Here is an 18463-nt window from a genome sequence, read left to right on the forward strand (position 1 = left end):
CCGCACCTGTGCTGGGCAGGGAGAAGTGGGGTGGGGGTAGTGGGAAAACAGCGGGAAGGGACCAGCCACGGGCAGCTTTTCTGACCTTCGGTTTGAAGAGGACTTTGGAGGCTGCTGGAGGCATCCCAGGCCCCAGCTTTCTGAGACCCCACAGCCGTGTGCCGGTTTTCTGGTGCTAGAGAAGGGGGTGGTGGGGCTGGTCCAGGCTCCTGGTGGTCTGGAGTTGCCTCTAGACCAGTAGCTGGTCTGCCCTGGTGGGCAGTAGCCCCCGCCCCCTCCTCTGTTTCCTTTCCAACTCCGGGCAGCCCTCTCTGCAGAACATCAATAGCCCAAGATGGCCTTGCTGAGCCCAATCACGGCTTCCTGGGAATGAAGCCTGGCCCTCCCCTTAGGCCTGTGTGGGAGCAGGTGTCCCTCTGTCCCCACAGGCAGTCCCTGAGACGCAAGCCTCTCCCCAGCGCCTAGAGAGGCACCTTCACTCCCATGGAGGATGCCTAGCTGCTGAGGGGCGGGTGTGCGCACATAGCACCTGCAGAGGTGCTGCATCTGTGTGCCTGGGCTGTCTTTGTACCTGTGCAACCTACATTCACCTGTGGGCACATTCCAGCAGGCTGTGTGCCTGCCAATGCACAGACAGGCATGCAGATGGCACTCAGGACACCACATGTGTGTGCCTGTCACTTTCACAGGGGCCAGCCCTCACATGGACACATGCCACATTTGCGGCTGCTGCAGGGCACCGTGGTATGCAGGCCGATTCACTCATGGGCAGCCTACTGCATTCCTGTGTTGGTGCTACATGCATGTGCGGGCATGCTGCATTCACAGGTATGAGTGTGTGTGTGTGTGTGTGCGCGTGTATGCTGCATTCGTGTACATGTTGTATTTTGCAGGTGAGCAGTGGTATTCAGGAATGTGAGCTGTATTCACATGTGCTGGGTGTATCTGAGGGCATGGGCACACCGTATGTGTGTATGTGATTTAAACATATACAATGCACTACTCTGTGTACTATATTTGTACATGTGCACCTGTGCAAATCTGTGGATGTATATATGCCTTGATGAGAATGGGACTGGGGGTACAAAGGTGGCTAAATAATAATGGGCCATCCGCCTCTTTCCTGGACCCTGCCAGCAGGGTTCCCCCAGAGCTGCAGCTCCCTCCCTGCCACTGCTCCTTCAACGAAGTTAACAGGCGGAGGCCCCCAAGGCCTGTGCTCCAAGCCCCCTCGTACTGCACACGTCAAAGCAGAATTTCTCCGGAGGGCGCCCGCCGCTCCTGGAAATGCCCCAAACATCATCTCTGCCCCCTCCCAGCGATTTGGAGAGCAATGCAGGTGAGGAAAGGAGCCTGTTCTGTGCCAGGCAAGGGGGGTTCAGGGTCACACGAAGACCCTCTGCTGGTCCAGCCTGCTGCTCACTTACCCTTCTGAAGGTCGAGCCAGGCTGGGTCTCTGGGTGGAGGCCCCCAGATCCCCGGGGCTCTTGCCTGACTGGGGCAGGCCAGCCACAGAGACCCCTCCCCACATGACCTGGATGAGCAGAGGACAGCCGTGGCGTGGAATGGCCACTTGGCTAGAAAGGGTGGCTGCCCATAGCAGCCCACCCTTGGGGAGTGCAGAGGCCCCCTGCTGGATTTCCCAATCTTGACCCTGCCAGGGAGCAGGGAGGAGCCCCAGGTGCCTAGGGCTCAGCCAGAGGCCACCGAGGCTGGCAGAGGAACGGGGCTTTGGGGAGAAAGTGCCAACTCCACCACCCAGCATGACTGCTACAAAATGGCCCAGCCATCCCGCTCCTGTCCCTCTCCTGGCCATCTCAGGGACCGGGGGACTTGTCCATGCCACCACACACCCTGGCTGGCCTGACCCGGTGGTCCGGAGCACACAGCCGCCCACCCCACCAAGGGGACCCTCCACGGGGGCCTCCCTCTGCCTCTTTCCTGGGACTCTAGCCGCAGTGGGCAGGGGGCACCCTCTGGCCCTCTGTTTCCCTGGGACGCAGCTCAGAGGGAAAAGAACCTTGCCCCGCACTGTCGGCTGGCCGGCCCTTGCGTAACATCCATTAGGGGCATTTGCTGTCCAGAGGCTGCCGGAATCTGCCTGAGATCCCGGGTATCCGCCTGTCCGAGGCCCCCCTGCCCGTGTCCCCAGCACCCCAGCCCTCCCCCCAACACACGGACCCTCACACTAGTGCCTCCCTCAGCGGCGGCTCCCAATGCAGCCTCAGCTGCTGTCAGATAAACAAGCCCGGCTCCCCCCCGGCCCCCCCCCCAACCGCTGCCGCCGCCACCACCATCAGCACTGAAAAAAACCAAATGAAATGAAACAAAATAAAATGGGTGCGGGAGGAAGGGGAGAGCGGAGTGGGGCGCTTTTTATTTTTTATTTCTCATGCTGGGGGATGCCGGTACTTACTTGGCTATGAAAATCGCCACAAATCCGGCACGGTTTCCAGGCGGGCAGCCCCGTAATCTCGGTGCGGCAGCTGGTGCCGCGGCTGAGCCCAGCCAGTGTGCCCGGGTCCCTCTGCAGACTGTACCATCCTGCCCGAGGAGGGGGGGGCGGGGGGGGAGGCGCCGGCGCTGGCTTCTAGGAGAGCATCTCGCCGGGCAAAATGCAGTCTCCGGGGAGGCAGAGGCCTCCGCGCTGCTGGAGGCTGGGGGAGGGGGCTGGAGGACAAGGGAGGTACGCGGGGAGGCCTCATTCTGGTGGGGGGACTGGGGGAGGAGAGTGGGGGGCGTGGGGGCGTGGACCGAACCACCACGGTGGTGTTTGCGGTTTTAATTCCTCCCGTGGGATCATGAGGAACTGAAGCTGGCGGAGTCCCAGGAATACGCCCGCTCCCCCGAAGTAGGAGGGAATGTCAAGGGCATGGTGAGGGTGGCTTGGGGCTGCGCTGGAGGGGAGGGGCTCCTTCGAGTAGTGGAGGGGGGTCAGTGAAAGAGAGAGGAGGATTTTGCTCAAATGGCCCTGTCTTCCTTTACTTTCTGGGGGACCCATTCGGCTGGGCAGGGGCTCTGGTGACCCCTCTTTTTGATCAGGACACCCCCAGACCTAGGGGGCAAAGGTCACATGAGGAGCAGTGGACTCAACACAGTCTAAACACAACTGTGGTTGCAGGACCGACGGAGCAGAGCCCGCAGTGAACTCCCTGCTGCCGTGGAAGCACAACCCCTGAACCCCTGAAGCCCCAGGGCTGGACTGTGTGCAGCCCCACCTGCCTGGGGGCTGCAGGTCTGCAGAGGACCCCCTCAAGAGGCCATTTCTCTACTCACGGGTGCCCACTGCGTATGCCTCGCGCATCTACAGAATTTGCAGGGACATCTGTGATGAGTTGCGGGGGGCTGGTGATGCCCAGAGGACCCTAGGGACCCCCCACAAGGAGTCTAAAGGAATGGGATCCCCCCAGCCAGCTGCCTGCTTCTTCCTCCCTCACCTCTGGCAGACCTGATGCCTCTTTAAATCCAGCCAGGTGGGAGGACAGCCCCAGGAGCAAGGGGAGGAGGTCACAGTGGGTGAGGGGGCTCCTCTCAGATTCAGGAGCCTCCCCCTCCACTGCCGTGCCCCCTCCAGGAGGGTTGCCGTGCTTGGCAGGAGGGCACTGAAGGTGGAAGGACCTTCAGGAGTGTCTTGGGGCACCTGTCCGCGTGGAGGGGGTGTGTGAGGGCTGGGGGGCGCCCCAGGAGGGAGTTCCAGACTACAGCTGCCTCCTTCCCCTGCCACCGCCCCCTGACCACTTCTGAGCTGCCCGCCCAAGCGAGCGTCCCAAGCTGCCACTCCATCCCTGGGCTGGCACAGAATATCAATTTGTCTCGTTAAGCTGAAAGTCTGCACTGCACCAAAATCAGAACCCGGCCGGGCAGAGGGGCCACAGGAGGCATAGAGCTGGGAGCGCCAGCGGCAGGGCCCCTGTCAACAAGGCCACGCTGATACCCCCTTGCCCTTCATCCCCCTAACCCCACCAAGGGGTCCCCTTCTGTCTCTGAGCCAGGCAGAGTGAGATGCAGGGAGGCTGCTGAGAAGCTTAGGGTGCTGAGCACTGGGTGGCCCTGGGCTCCAGCAGGGCAGGCAGGGAAGGCACCTGGCTGGGCTCCGAGGGAGCAGCCCAGGACACCACTTAGGGAGGCTTTCGTCCTCTACCAATAGCCTGCGACAGGGACCTCCCACCTCAGCCCCTTCTTGGGGGTGCAGACGGGGGACTCCACTGGCCCCTCTCCAGTCAGACTTCTAAGACAAACTCCACTTCAGGAGGGGCCAGGCCAGCCTCTGACCCCCAACACGGGGCCAAGTAAAAGTGTCGGAGGCACTGGGGTGAGAGTGAGCACAGACCGGCAGAGGAGAAAGGACCACTCCAGCTCCCATCTGTTGGAGCAACTGTCTGGGCCAGGAATCCCACTGTTATTACCATGACATTAATGGGGGCAAAAACCCTTTCCCTGTGATTACAAAACGAACAGTCCCACCAGGGGCCGGTTATGAGCTACCATCTCAGCAATCACAATCCCGTCCGTGTCCGGCACACTTTTGTTCACAAAGGCCACCTGCAAAATAGTAAATCGCTTGCTTCTCACAAGTACTGCTGGAATGGCTGCTGTGAGCACCCATGTTACAGATTAGGAATCGGCGTGTGGCTCAGAGGCGTGTGGTGGCCAGCACAAGTCCCCTTGGTTGGGAAGGGGTAGGCTGAACCTGTGACCCAAGCCTGAGGACTCCAAGCCCAGGGCTCCCTACATGTGAAGGCCAGCATGGCACAGGCCGCCTGGGGGCCCCAGTACTCATCCACTTGGCAGTTCTAAGTCCTGCCTGCTCGCTAGCCCCTGTGAGGGGTGGGCTGGGCCTTCACCGACAGACACCAAACTCTCAGGAGCTTATGGAGTTTGGTTCTCAGGATCTAAGACTAGCATGGCACCTGGCTAAGCTCCCATCTTCTTGGCATTTCAGGCCTGTGTACTTCAGCCTCTGCATCCATACCCCAAGTACAGGATATTCTCTAACTTTGGAGGCAGTCCAAATGTTAAATAGCAGAGTTTGGAAGTTTCTTCTTATGTTAGGCCTATAACTCCTACGCATCCTTCAACGTCCAGCTCAAATGCCCCTTCCTTGGACAGTCCTTCCTCATTCCAGCAACAGAATTAGTTCATAACTCTGGCCCAGCTCTGATCACAACATATTGTGATAGTTTCACATCTGTCTCCCTCATTGGGCTGTGACCACATCAACTCTGTCTCCAGAGTTCCTACCAGCTCCCAGAACGTAGTGGGTGCCGCAATAAAGTCTTGAATGAAATCTGCTGCTATGTGATTTTAAGTTCCAATACCAGAACTAGAAAGACTCTTATCTAGTTCTCCCATTGTATAGTGGAGCAAACTGAGGCCTGCAGAAAAGAATGTAAGTGGCTTGCCAAGGTCATCCTTGAGAGTCGAATCTGGCCACAGACATTCGTCCCCTGCCCTGCCCCCTTCGCCTCCCCTTCCTGCAGCAGACACACCTGGGGCATCTGGCCTGTCCTTCCAGGATATGTTGGGGGCAGGAGGTACTGGACAGGCAGAGGTGTTGTGAAATCAGACAAACAATGGCACCAGTGTCGCAACTCTGGGAAGGTTGGAAACGACAGGTCAGGGTCACTCACAGGGAAGAGGGGGAGAGAGGCAGGAGGCCAGCCAGGAGGATTACCCATAGCTTCTGCCTCCAGCATGATTTGGCTTATGGTGGGCATGGCTTGACGGTCAGGGTTGGGGGAAGATATGAGAAATAGGGCAGGGGTGAGGGGAGAGCTGGTCCAGTCATATTTCAAACAGTGTTTAGTTGCCCAGTTTTCTCCCCTTGGGGCAGATCCTGGGGCCGGAGAGAGAGGGGGAGTAGAGAGGGTCAGTCCACCCAGGGATGAGGGTGGGGAGCCTGGCCCCAGCTTATGGAGGCATTTTGCATAAGGGAGACTGATGGGGTAGGTCCAGACAGGTCTGAGGCAGGCAGAATGGAAAGCAATCCGAGGCCAGCCGTGTCCTCTCTGGGAGATACGGGCCCTCTGGGGCTTTCCCCCTTGTGGGGAAGCAGGAATGAAGGTTATACCTGCCCTCACCTTGCCCAGCTCAGGGTCTTCTGAAGCCTGGGCGGGGGTCCTGGGGCAGCTGCCATCACAATGAGCTGCTGGCTGGGCCCCTCAGGGGATGAGAAGCTATTTCCAAAGGGCCCTCCCAACCCTGCCTCGTCTGACTTCCACTAATCACTCACAGAGAGATTGGGCTTCTTCCCATTTTGCAGGAGAAAATTGAGGCCTGGAGATTTTGAACAACTTGCTTCGGAATTACAGGGCCAGTGAGGGCCAGAGCTGAGATCTGAACCCAGATCCGTCCCACTCGAGCTTTAGGCTCTTCCCTCTGTCCTTGCCTCAAGCCACCCAACTCTGAGGCCCATGACTCAGGCTCTCCTAGGCCCATGACCTCAAGGGGCCACAGAACGTCTAGGGGGCCATGTGGCCCAGCTTGTCCTAAGTCTTTCCTCCACCACATTGGGGTCCTATACCCACTCCCACCAAAGTCCAAAAGTCCTTCAAGACAACCTGATCTTGGGCTGAGACAAGACAGCCCAGGTTTGTGGTCAGACAAACCTGGGTTCAAATCCTGGCTCCTTCATTTACCAGCTATGTGACTTTGGGCAAATGACTCAACCTCCCTGAGTCCCAGTTTTCTCATCTGCAAAGTGGGGACAATAATAACTATTTGGCAGGTTTGCGCGCTAGAGGAGAAAGGCAGCTGTTATTCATAGAAAAAACAGGGGTGAACTTCTTCCGAAGGCCCCTGGGAAAGGCTGGGGGAGTGGGCCTCTCCCAGCCCCTCATCCCACTGGCTTATGATGGTTCTCAGATACCACCAGTGGGGCCTAGGTAGGGCTGGTCTCTAGGACTCTGAAGGCCCAGACAGCCCTGCTGAGACTCAATCCCAGGTCCCCGATTCCCAGCTCCTCCCACTGGGTCTTGCTCCCTCAGGAAGGAGGGTACAGGCCTGACCCCTGGCTAACTCCAGCTGCCATTCACATCGACATCCTACCGGGTGTCTCATGTGGTGTGAGCTTCACAAAATCCTGGGAGGTAGGTCCTATTTTTACCCTCCCCCCCACCATTTTACAGATGAGGAAACTGAGGTACAGAGAGGTGAAATGATGTTGCCCAAGGTCATAGAGTAGGGGAACTGGGGCCTAAAACCAGGGCTGCGCGAGGCCCCACGCTGAGTCCAGGGACTGTAGGAGGCAGGCATAAGCCTGGGTCCAGGGAGCCACGTGGGACCTCGATTTCCCACAGATCAGAAAAACTCAGCCCAGAGGGCCCACCCCAACCCTCCAGCGGGGTGGGGCAGGTATGTGGCTATGGCTGACTTGCCACCTCTCTGTGAGGGCAGGAATAGGGGCCAATTAGGGAGCAGGCACTTTCCCACCTGGCAGAACACAGAGCCTAGTGAGTCAAGAGCTACTCTGGGAGGACTCCCTGGGGGAGGCTGCCTTTTCCAGGCCCGAGAAACACGGTCTCATCCACAGGCGGCTAGCCCTTCAGGTTAATGCTGCCTTGTTAATGCACGCACACTTACACACTGCCCACTGCCACCCGTCCATCCTGCCTCCTCACCTCGGTCTCCCTGCTGCTCCGCCTGCCATCCTCCTCCCGTTTACCCACCCCCTGCACCCTAAGGACCTTCCTTAATTCCTCTAAACCCCTCTTTGGCTGCCCTGTGCCTTCAGCATAAAACCCAAATTCCTCACCATGACTCATGAGGCCTGGATGACTGTTCCAGGCCCCTCCCCTTATCCTCTGTCCACTTTCCCTACATCAAGCCTTCCTTGCTTCTGAAACGCACCCTTGCATTTCCATGCTTCTGTGTATTTGTGTGTACCGTCTACACTGCCAGGGATGCCTTGCTTCCCCACTTCTCTGCCAGGAGAACTTCTATCATCCTTCAAACTCAACTCCAACAATCTCTCCTCCAGGAAGCCTTCCCTGATTTCCCCTCCATCATCCCTGCCTCCCCCTCCCCCTCAAAAGATTTGCTGCAATTAATTTTTTTATGTACATCTGTCTTGTCCATCAGTCTGGGGGGATCCTTAGGGATAGGGAACAAGTCTTATTTGCCTGTTGTGTCCCAGCACTGGGCACAGAGCCTGAATAAATATTGATTCAACCGATGAATACAGGTTTGTTGAATGAAAATGCAATTCCCCTGGTGGTTTTAAACTGGTATTTGCATCTCTCTATGGCTCTGGAAATATTCTTTGGGCTTGCTTGGAGGTCCTGATTTAAGAGTTGATATTTCCTGAACCTGTCAATGAATGGGGCTTCCTCTGCATGCCCACCTTGGGAAGAAGAAAGGAAGACCCCCCAACTTCACTCAGATACCCTGTCCAGAGATGTCTCAACAGGCTCAGGATGCCTGAGCCCAGGGCTGGACTCAAGGTGAGTTAAGCAACCAGAGAGGAGCCCCTGTTCCTAAATGCTCTCTCCAAGGTAACTACAGCCTGACATTTTACCGTTAGTAATTCATTTCTTTGGATTATTTAGTCATCAGATATTTATTCAGCCTTCACTAAATGTGAGGTACTGTGCTGGGGTCCCTATTTAACACTAGTGTGTATGTATGTGTTTTCACTCCTGCCAGAAGGCTGACTCCCTGGAGGAAGAAAAGGAGGAGGAAGGAGGAAACAGAGGGAGTGGGGACAATGAATCCAGGAATGTCAGGAGAAGAGGGAAGAAAATCTGTCATTTGCTGAGCACCTACTATGTGCCAGGCACTTATTAACACAAGAGCTGTCATTTACTCCTCATCACCACCCCAGGAGAATTTAGTGTTCTCAGCCCTCAGTTTAAAGGAGAAGATCAAGCCCAGAGAGTGTGAGTGTCTTGCTTAAGGGCACAGAGCTGTGTGGCACAGGATTGAGCATTCAAACCTGACGCCAACTGCCCTGAAGCCTGTGATCTCTGTGGACGTCCTCCCACTGAGGAGGCTGTAGGGACCCAGCAGGGAAAGAGGACCTCCCAGAGAGGACAAGGGCAGAGGGGTGACAACTGAGATGCTACAAGCTGAGAGGCCTGCCTGCTGACTGGCAGGAGAGCCAGACACAACTGAAGTTGTGATCAGTAAGAAGTTCAGGCATGAACGTGGCTATGCCTGTGGTCGGCGGCTCATCAGAATGGGAGGGAGGCTGCGGGGGCCATATCAGCTGTCTGCTGAGCGTTTTCCTGTGTGCTAATGCACACATCTAGGTACACACAATTAACCTGCTATGTGGAGATCACTCCTGTTTTACTGATGAGGAAACCGAGGTCTGGAGAGTGGAGGGGACAAGCCCAGGACTAAACAGCTGGAGCCAGGGTTAGGACTCAGATCTCTCCTGGAAGGCTTGCAGAGGGGCGGCAGGCTTGGGGGTTCACCCCTTATGAGGTTTCCAAGCAGCCAGGGCTCTCAGCATAACCGAAGCCCTTGACCTGTTACTCAAACCCCTGCCTCTGCGACATGAAGGGGCTCAGCAGTCTCAGTCCCTCTTTGCACCCACAGGTAGCAAGGAAGTGGGGGTGGGTGCACCAAGCTTGGGAGCTTGAGCTCGATGGACTAGCTCAAACCCTGCTCCACCCTGATGGGCTGTGTGACTTTGGGCAAATCTCTCCACCTCTCTGGCCTCAGGCTCCTCATCTGTAAAACAGGCACGGCACCATGTGCTTCCTGCCTCTCTGACGGCTCACTTGTTCAACAAATATCCACTGATGTCCACTACTTGTCAGGCTCCTTGCTAGGTGCTGAGAATACAGCGGTGAGCAGAAAAGCTCACCGTATCCGCTCTCAGGAGGGTTCAGAGACAGCTGTGAAATGAAATGAGCGCACAGACGAATGTAAATTTACCAAGGGGTCTGCGATAAAGGGGCAGAGGCCATGAGCACGTTGGGCAGAAGTGTCTCTCGTGGGAGTGAGGGGGGAGTTGGAGAAGGTTTCCCCGAGGGGGTGGTGACTGAGCAGAAGTTCACTAGGTAAAAGGACGGGGTGGTGACAAAGGGCCTGAGGCCGGAAAGGGCTTAGCCTTTCTCAGGGGGTGGAAAGGACGCCCGGATGACTTAGACAGGGAGAGTGGGCAAGGGGCAGGAGCGGGCAGGGGCTTGTGGACCAGTTACAGAGTCCTGTCCTTATCCTGGGAATAGGAGGAACCTTAGAAGGGTCTGAAGGATTAAACAGGATGAGGAACATAAGGCCCGTGGCAAGGGCCTGCCGCAGGATAGAATTCCACAGTGTCGTGGGACAGCCGCACCACGTAACACCCACCTTCCCCAAGGAACGTGTTCATTCTGCTAACCAGGATTGGGGCAGACTCTGGGCCAGGGACACGTCAGCCTCGGCTGGGAGGAAAAGCACATCCAATAGACACATACAGACTCCCAGATGTGCTGAGAGCTGAGGGGAGCCACCTGACAGATGGAGAAACAGGCCAGGAGAGGGGAAGGGGGCCCTCGTCCCCAGGGTCGTGGGTGACTTGAGATGAGAGCTGTGGGCTCAGGACTCTCAATCCAGTGCTCCCTCCAGGGCCTGGATGGTTGCCCTGATGGGCAGAAAAGATGGTATTACTATGAATCCTAAATAGTAGTACTGAGAGGTGGTATTGGCCAAACAATTATTACATGCCAGGTACGTTTGTTCTAAGAACTTTTCGTGTTTTGGCTCATTTAATTCTCACCCTTTAAGGTAGTTTTGACTATTGTCCCCATTTTGTAGATGATAAAACTGAGGCACAGAGAGGTCAGGGACCTTGGCCAAGGTTGTTCAGTAAGTGGAGTTGGGATTTGAACTCAGACATCTCCTTCCTACCCTGCTAGACGTCTGGGGAATGCTTGGGCCCCGCTAGGGTGTCCAGCAAGTGGCCTATGGAAGCAGGGTAGAAGTGAGATGTGGAGTCAGAGCTGGCTGAAGAGGGAGGTGGGCAGTGGGCAATGCTGATGGCCTTGGTGGCCTCCAAAGTCGTCCCCACAAGGGCATCCCACTTTTCTCCCCAGAGGGAATTCCCTTTGGGATCTGCCTGTGGAGCTGGTTTATGTGGAATCGGGGCCCGTCGGGGCTGGGAGACGCTGCCATGCCCCTCTGTCAGCCTACCCTTCCATTTTACAGATGGGGAGCCTGAGGCCTAGTCAGGCAGCCATCTGCCTTGGACACACCACAGCTAAGCCAGGGCTGGGAGGCAAGTGCTGGCTCCAGGGCAGACCTTTAACCCTATAAGAAAACTCTCCTGTCACCTCGTGGGGCTACCTGTTCAGCACCCCTCTTCATCAGATACGGCTCCAAAAGCAAGCACCTGCACAGGGGCCAGGGCCGCCTTCTAAGGAGACCCTGCATCAGTGGGGTCCTCTGTGGATGGGACTGCCCTCAAGGCTGGGCCAACACTCTCACTACAAGGCCACCCACAGGCTGCCCCGGGAGGTGGGGTGAGTCCTGGACCAGGAGTTGGCCGGGGTGGGACTGAATGCTGTGGGGCAGGGGGCATCCTTCTCTCCTGAGCCCACCTTCCTCTCCCCCAGCTTTCCTGCCCTGCCACCGCCATGGGTCAGTTTGCAATGACAAAATACAAGAAGGAAATGGACACGTCTTGACAAACTGTAAGTAGCTTCCTGGATAAAAGGTGCTGTTTCTTTCTGGGGGACACAGCACAGCAGAGGAGGAGAGCAGGGGCTTGGGGGTCAAAGGTATGGGATTGAACCCCAGCTCTGCCACTTACCATCGGGTGGCCTTGAGCTAGTCATTGGTCAACTTGAACCTCAGGTTCTGCATCTGTGAAATGGAAATGATAATGCCTGCAGTTGTGAGAGTGTTGGGAGGCATGAATGAGTAACGTGTATGCACGTGACACATAGTAGGTGCTCAGCAAAGTCTGGCTTGCTTCTCCGTCCCTCTTCTGCAAGGTGATAACACTTTGAAGCCACAGGAAATCTGGTCTTTGATTTCAAACAAAATGAGAGAGAATCAGAAGATATCATTGGTTCACTTCTTCAGTGTGAATTGAGCACATACTACATGCCTGGCAGTGTGGGGACTGCCTCCTGGGGCCGGACACTCAGCTGCAAAGAAGGGAAGGAGGGAGGGAGGGTCTGAGGAGCCCTGGGGGTGCTGAGTGGTGCCTCTGCCCTGGGTGAGGGCTAGGTAGTGCCCCACCCATGTGGGGGTGTCTCAAACCTCTCAGAACCTCCCCCAAGGGAGGTAAGCATCTCCTCTGGGCCTTGGTCAGGACTCTCGGCTGCCAGCCCCACAGAGGGATCCCATGAACTCCTGCCTGAAAACCCAGCCCCAACTGAGGTCCCAGAACTACCTGGCTGGAGGCTGGGGGTGTGTGTGGCTGGGGTGTGGGCTCTGAACTCACACACTCCTGGTTTCAAATCCAGGCTCCATAACTCACTGGCTGTGTGACCCTGGGCAAGTCACTTCACCTCTCTGAGCCTCAGTTTCTTCATCAGGACGATAGAGATAATGTCTAGCTCAGAGGATTGTGCTTTGAATTAACTGAGATACTGCAGGTAAAAATGCTTCACCTGTCATGTGCTATGTCCACAGTTAATGGTAGCTTAAAACGGCACACAAGGCCCTCCTCTCTTTCCTTGAAGCAACTGGGACATAAGTATCCCACCCTGTGTGGCTGCCACAGCAGCAGTCTTGCTTGGGGTGCTCTGGAGTCACTCCGACTGGCTCGTGAGAACCGATCGTGTCTATGGCCATCTCACGTTGGTAGCTTGTGACGTGCCAGGTCACAGGGAGCACTTACACCACAGACGCCGGCAAATGCTACATATCAGGGCACTCACCTCCCTACGAGCTGGTCTAGAACGTTCCCCAGCACACCACCGAGCCCTGGTCAGGAGCGCAAACCTGCTGCCTGGAGTCTGTTGCCTTCCGGGTCTTGGGACCCCCTTCTGCCCTGGTTTCTCTCCACCTGCTCGTCCCCACCTGGCCACCCTCACCCACCCCAGCATTGGTAACCTGCCCTTGGGTCTCTCTTATTCTCTGCCACGGGGCTGGCTGAGGATAGCTGCTCTGCCCAGAGGGATTTAGGATTCAGATGAGGTGAGCCTGGTGAGGCACAGCCCTAGAAGGCCGGTGGCCAGTTATCTTCTCTCTCCCTCACCCCCTTTTCTGAAACTTGTCAGCCCTCCTCTCAGCCTCCAGTATCCCAGCCACAACCTTCTCGCTCACACTCTCATCTTGAAGTTCCACGATGCCTGGCACCCACTCCTCTGATCTTTCCATGCCCACCTCTTCTTCCTCCAGCCCCATGAGGCCCACTAGCAGCCAGTAAACTACTGCGTTTGGAGTCAGGTGGCCCCGAGGAGGTCCTGGCCCGGGGCCTTTCCCCTGTGACACTGAACAAGCTTCTCGGCCTTTCAGAGACTCCTTGGTAAGGATGGTGATATAAATCGGGCTCGTGCCATGGGTCAGGCACCGTGCCAACAGCTCTACCAGCCGAGCTCATCCTTGTTTCCTCACCTGCAGGATGGGGACGAGAAAGTGTCTGCCCTGGGGACATGCACGGTGATCCCCAGCGATAGCTGGGGTGAGGTTGACTCTAATTGTAAAGCGCCATGCTAATGCTGTTATTCTACTCTGAAGGGCAATGCTTGTTGAGATCTACAATTTTTAGATGTGTTAAAGGAAAAAAACGCCACGGGCATGTTATTTATAGTCAGCTCCGTACAGGTTTTTATCATTCCTCGCCTGCTCTGCTAAAAATAACAAATGACAAAGGTCACATCTGCTCCCACCTATGGGAGGAATCTACAAAGAATGAGGCTTTTGATTCACTGCCTGGGTGAAGTGAGAATTCTGCAGCCCCTGGAATTCCTCCCTAGTCTCGCTGGGAAGCTTGGGAGGCCTGCTGTGTTTCACTGGGCAGGTGAGTCTGGCCTGTCACCTCCTCCCCCAGCCTGGGGAGGGAGATGGCGGTGGAGCAGGAGATTGGGCCTCAGTTGCCCCGTATTCAAAATGAGAGGGGCAGAGTCAGTAGGCACCAAGAACTTTCTCCTAATCCTAAATGCAAAGATGCCCTAGTCCCATTCCCTTTCCCTCCACCCTGCACCACCGAGGACTCACTTACTGAATATCCATCGGCCCCTGATGATGACAATTGTGCTGGTGATGCGAATAATCAGGATGATGTTTGTGGAGTGCTGACGTGGGCCTTTAGGTGGAGTAAGCACACTGACTCCATGCACCGGCCCCCCCGCCAACCCCAGGGAAGGAAAGTTGGTGTCCCCATCTGACAGATGAGGGAGGGGACGGAGCCCCGAGGGTGACAGTGCACGTGCACGGACTGGCACCAGGCAGTGACGGCTCCAGAATGTGATATGCTGGGCATAGCAGGAGGACAGAAACACCCAGAGCTTGCTTTCCCCATCACCAAGGGAGCCATGGTCCCAGCTATGGTGACTCTCACGTAGGCAGGGAGTGGCCGTGGATGGACAAGGGCCTAGGGCAGCCCGGAGGAGGTTCCAGCGAGGACCTCATTTCTCCTGGCCTTGCCAGGAAAGGGGGACAGGCACAGAGAGTGGAGGTGGGGTGGGGTGCCAGTGCCTGACATGTTTGGGGAGGGTGGGGCTGGGCTGTGGGCTGGGAGTGGCAGAGGCCACTGGGACCCCACGGCAAGGGGGCTGGCAGTTCGCCTGGGGACCAGAAGCCCCTACACCTCAGGAATGATGCTTGCCGCCTCCACAGGTATAGCACACACTTCACATCCTTCTTTCACTCAACTCCCTTCTAAAAAACGTATATACCTTCTTAGTATATTATCTTAAGCATTCACAGCCACGAGATCATGGATTTGCTTTGCCAGTTGTGTTTTCCCCCAAACACATTAAAATAAGTGCTCACTCCCCAGAATGCGGCCCGGGTCTGCCCTTTGCGAACCATAGCTGTGGCCTTGGCCGGCCGGTGGGTTTGAGGTGGCTGATCTGATCTGGGTTACGGGAGGGTTTCTCAAGGTTCACAAGGGGCAGGAGAGGGCTTCCTGGGGGTCAGCCCCTGCCCCATGACAAAGGCCGGGTGCCAGCATGCCCCCCACTGGGCACTGCCTGTCGCCCTCCTCCTCCTCCTCCTCAGCTCCTTTCTCCAGGAGAGCTCGCTCCTGTATACACCCTTTTCCAGCCAAGAGCTGCCGCGGCCCAGCTGACCTCGATGATTAACACACATTCCTGGCCTAGTTAGAAAGCCCCTCGCCTCTTGTATTTATAGCCACCTCTACTCGGCGCGCGCCTCTGAGGGAGGCCCAGCTCTTCTCTCGCCACCTCTGTGCTGCCCCAGCCCTGCTTGTCCTGAAAGGCACTGCCAGACCCTCCTCTTTGAGAGAGAGCAGTGGAGCCGGGATTTCATTCTGGGTAACCAGGGCCAAGTGGTTCCTCCTCCCCAAACCTCATCTGTAAAACGGGAGCCATCGTACAGGCCAGGCTTTGCTGAGGAATCAGTGAGCTCCTAGCTCTGAAATATGAGGAATAGTTAATGCTTAGGAAGCGCCAACTACATTCTAGGCCCTGTTCTGAGCACTTGGCACTTATGAACTCACTTCATTCTTACAACAACCTTATGAGGGACATACTATTACTATCACGCCCATTTTGCAGAGGGGAAAACTGAGGCACAGAAAGGTTAGGCGACTTACCGAAGGTCACACAGCTAGCTGGGATTCAAATCAGACTCCAGAGCCTGTGTCCTGAGTGCTCTGCTGAACCTGGCACACAGAGTGGGTCCTCAGCCCCCATGTGTTCCCTGCCTTCGGGGTCTCCTTAATTAGTTAAGCATGTCACTCATTGCCTGCAATCAAGTGGGCACTGAGTAAACAAATAATGATGGCCACGTGCTGGCTGCGGACATCAGCCCCTGTGAGGAGGTTAGGAGGACACGGCTAATGAGGGGACAAAGCAGGAAGGGGCTGAAAATCACAGGTGGGACTCGTATCAAGGCACCCCTCCTTCCAGAGGGGATGCTGAGTCCCACATAAAGGAAACCAGGCGGTGGGAGCACAGCCCTCAGTTCCCACGCCCACTGCCCCCAGTCATCCCTGACCTTGCTTGCCCTCACATTTCAAAGGGGAAACATGTGCAATAAACATACTCACATAAAGGTTTTAGGAACTTAGCCACCTTGTCCCATGAATATTTATAGTTACAAATGGGAATTCCAGGAAGGACAAGAGACTGAACATCGTTCAGTGTTTACTCTGTAAGCGGCACTGGGCCAGGCGCTTTGTAGTCACTCCTTCATTCAACAAACATTGGCTCAGCCCCTGCGCCATGCTGGCTGCTTTATATATTGCCTGTGAGAGGCTGTCACCTGCTTCATCTCCTCACACACCTTCCCCGAGCTGCTCAGATCTGGCTGCACCCCAGCCCTTCAAGCCCCCTACCTGCTCCCATAGGGTCACCCCGACACGGGGCAGAGGGGCAGCGAGGGAAATGTCCTGTCTCGCTGCTCTTCCTCACATCAGCCTTAAGAGATAAACTCTGTTCTCAGACTCAAACAAAGCTGCAGCCAGGGTTTCAGAATCCTGGAATGGAGAAGGAGGGGTCGGGCTGCCTGTCCTTAGCCAGAAAATTGACGGCCGACCCTGATTTAGTTAGCTTTTCCTTAGAATCATTGAGGTAAGCCCGTAATTAGCTCAGGGGCCCAGAGGGAGAGGCCGGGTGTGGAAGCCAGCACTGGAGCAGGCGGTAAGGGGGCTGGGGGCCAGCTTTAAGCTCAGACGCCCGGTCTTGCACCGGCGTTGAACCCCTCTGTGCCCGTGGGAAGTGAGTGGAGAGAAATCCTAAGTAACACGGAAGAAGAGATGGGCTGGAGGGGCCAAGAGTGGGCTAGGGACTGTTCCTTTATGTTGTGATTATGTTGGACCAAACTGCATGACTTTTGTAGGCACCACGTCACCAGGGGCTCAGGGGGTGGCAGTGAGACCATGTTGCTGCAGATAATCTCTCCGCGGCCCTTGCCGATGGCCGTGGAGATGCTCCAACAGTGCTGGGTGTTAAAGCAGGATTTCCCAGCTAATAACAGGGGGAACCCTGTTTCCAGTTCTGAGGAGGAGGCTCCCAGAACAGGGTCTGCACTGCATGTAGGGTAAGTGGGTGTGAGGCAGGCACGGACAGGCTTCAGGCTTCAAGGGCACACACATCCCAGATGGGTAGGGGACCCCTTTACGGGCCCAAACCCCACCAGCCCCACCTTAGTGGGATTCCTGCCGCAGGGATCAGAGCCAGGGCCACCTTTCAGGAACGCAGCCTGACCAGGAGGTGCCAGAGAGGCACCCATAAATAGTCAGTTGAGCAGGGTTTCCAGGCCATCCTCGAGAATAAGACATGGGATCCGGAACCAGAAAGCCCTTCATTCATGAACTTTCCACATGAGAACTTTCAGGGACGCTAATGAACTTTCGCGTTCTCACAGCTAGAGGATGGTGTTTTAGAGCCTGAGGGTGGTTTACCCTTCATCCCCAGTGATCTGCCTTCTGATGCTCATTTTCGAGGTGTTTTATGGATGTTATTAAGCCCACCACGTCCAATCAACATAGGAGCAGTGTGGAAATTATGTAAAGAGACTGTGGGAATGGGGGTGACACTTATTCTTCACTGATGTATACAGCCTAGGTGCTTGTCTCCTGTCATCTGAGATGTAAAGACAAATCGTGAACTCCTTGGGGAGTTCCGTCTGCCTTGGGGAGAAGAGAGGAGCCAGAGGTGGCCCGGGGCCACACTTGGAAGGGACAATAGCAGTGCCGCTGCCGGGGCGCCTACTCTGTGTCAGGGACCACGCGAGGTGCTTTCATCTACAGCCTCTCCTACGGTAGCTCTGCTGGGGGGAGGGGTGGTGTTAGCTCACTTACAGAAGAGGAAACTGAGGGTCAGAAAGGGGAGGTAATTTGCCCAAGGCTACTCAGCCAGAAAGGGCAGAGTTTGGATTTGAATCCCAATCTGCCTGATACCAGAACCTGTGCTCTTCTACGCTTCACAGAGGCGGGTGGTGCGGTTGGAGACTGACAGACAAGGAGGAGTAAATGGGTAGGTTTGAGGCAGAAAGGAAAGTGGATGCTAAATTCAGTTTTTAAAATCTAGTCTGTGCACCGGTCAGGAGCCAGGCCACAGGGACGAAGAGTATACTGTGCCTGCCCTCCAGCTACTCATGGGCCAGTGTACATGCGCGGCTAAGACCTACTTGGCTGGCGTTCCTTCCCAGTGCGTGTGTCCTGCTAAATCCTGCTTGACCCGTGTTCCCTTCCCAGGTTCAGCAGGAACTCTTCTCCCCCGGCCCTGTGGCTGGTTTCTATCCAGCCCCCCACCCTCTGCAAGGTCTGCTGCCCCAGCCTTGGACCTGGTACTTGTCGGGCTGGATGTTTGTGGATCCTTATGCTGTGCTTCTCAGCAGCCATGCTTAGCACCACCCCGCCCCGACCCCCCCATCATAACAATAGTCTGTGTGA

At 56.1% G+C, this 18463-nt stretch overlaps 1 protein-coding gene across 7 annotated transcripts in view; it reads right to left on the reverse strand.

Annotated features, from left to right (window-relative positions):
* The window catches only part of ATP2B2 (ATPase plasma membrane Ca2+ transporting 2), a 207597-nt gene that overhangs the window by 156658 nt on the left and 32476 nt on the right, over positions 1 to 18463 (reverse strand). For 2 of the 7 annotated variants that reach the window (XM_060111353.1, XM_060111351.1), the window contains one exon: positions 11738 to 11790. The exons of the other annotated variants lie outside the window; for them this stretch is intronic. The gene's annotated coding sequence lies outside the window, so the exon portion shown is untranslated. The remainder of the gene's footprint in view (positions 1 to 11737; positions 11791 to 18463) is intronic. 7 annotated transcript variants of the gene reach the window in all.

This window comes from Mesoplodon densirostris, chromosome 10 (genome assembly GCF_025265405.1).
Source record: "Mesoplodon densirostris isolate mMesDen1 chromosome 10, mMesDen1 primary haplotype, whole genome shotgun sequence".
Taxonomy (NCBI): domain Eukaryota; kingdom Metazoa; phylum Chordata; class Mammalia; order Artiodactyla; family Ziphiidae; genus Mesoplodon; species Mesoplodon densirostris.